At 51.8% G+C, this 1109-nt stretch overlaps 1 protein-coding gene across 3 annotated transcripts in view; it reads left to right on the top strand.

Moving 5' to 3' along the window:
- The window catches only part of MSRA (methionine sulfoxide reductase A), a 230084-nt gene that overhangs the window by 227725 nt on the left and 1250 nt on the right, over positions 1 to 1109 (top strand). The gene's annotated exons all lie outside the window — the stretch shown is intronic.

Below are 1109 nucleotides of genomic sequence, written 5' to 3'. Positions count from 1 at the left end.
AGCCATTTTGCTTTTTTGCATTTCTTTTCCATGGGGATGGTCTTGATCCCTGTCTCCGGTACAATGTCATGAACCTCCATCCATAGTTCATCAGGCACTCTATCAGATCTAGTCCCTTAAATCTATTTCTCACTTCCACTGTATGATCATAAGGGATTTGATTTAGGTCATACCTGAATGGTCTAGTGGTTTTCCCTACTTTCTTCAATTTACGTCTGAATTTGGCAATAAGGAGTTCATGGTCTGAGCCACAGTCAGCTCCCGGTCTTGTTTTTGCTGACTGTATAGAGCTTCTCCATCTTTGGCTGCAAAGAATATGATCAATCTGATTTCGGTATTGACCATCACTTCAGTTGTGTCCAACTCTGGGTGACCCTATGGCCTGTAACCCACCAGGCTCCTCTGTCTATGGGATTCTCCAGGCAAGAATACTCGAGTGTGTTGCCATACCCTCCTCCAGGGGATCTTCCCAACCCAGGGGCCGAACCTGCATCTCCTACATTGCAGGAGGATTCTTTACCATCTGAGCCACCAGGGAAGCCCTTCAGTGACTCATGCCAAAAATTAAATTGGATTTCCCATGCTGGGCCAATTCGACAACTTCATCTTAAATGGACCAACAACAGTCAAATCCTGATCTCTCCTCCTAAAGACAAAAGCTGGAATTCTGCCTTGCACCCCCGTCCAAAATGGAATGTGTGAACCCAGGTCGCGTCACTGTGGCCTTGAGCTCAGAGACCCCGAGCAGCCTGTACCAAGAAAGAACTAGGGCACAGCTGAAATCCAGAAGGGAGAGGAAACAGGCGGAGATCCACGGGGAACAATGTCTATTTCTTAATCCGTCTCCTGCCCCAAATAGCTGGGCTCTCCTCCCCCACTGGTGTTTACTGTGTTCCTCTCCCTGGCAGCAGGTGCCACCAGGCCTTAAACTGGGTCACAGAGGGCAGCGAGGAGCCGACCAGGCCCTCTGGCCACATCCTCCCCTGACTTCACTCCCCAGGCTCCGGACTGCAGGGGCAGAGCCCAGACTCCAGGTGGCCCCTGCCCTCCAGGGCGTCCAGGCGGGGTCCCTGCTGCCCAGAGCCACAACCAGCGAGGGGGCCATGCTC

Source organism: Bison bison, unplaced genomic scaffold, assembly GCF_000754665.1.
Source record: "Bison bison bison isolate TAMUID 2011002044 unplaced genomic scaffold, Bison_UMD1.0 scf7180017864143, whole genome shotgun sequence".
In the NCBI taxonomy this organism is placed as follows: Eukaryota; Metazoa; Chordata; class Mammalia; order Artiodactyla; family Bovidae; genus Bison; species Bison bison.
The sequence above is the reverse complement of the archived record's forward strand: the minus strand, read 5'-3'. Positions and strand labels throughout refer to the sequence as shown.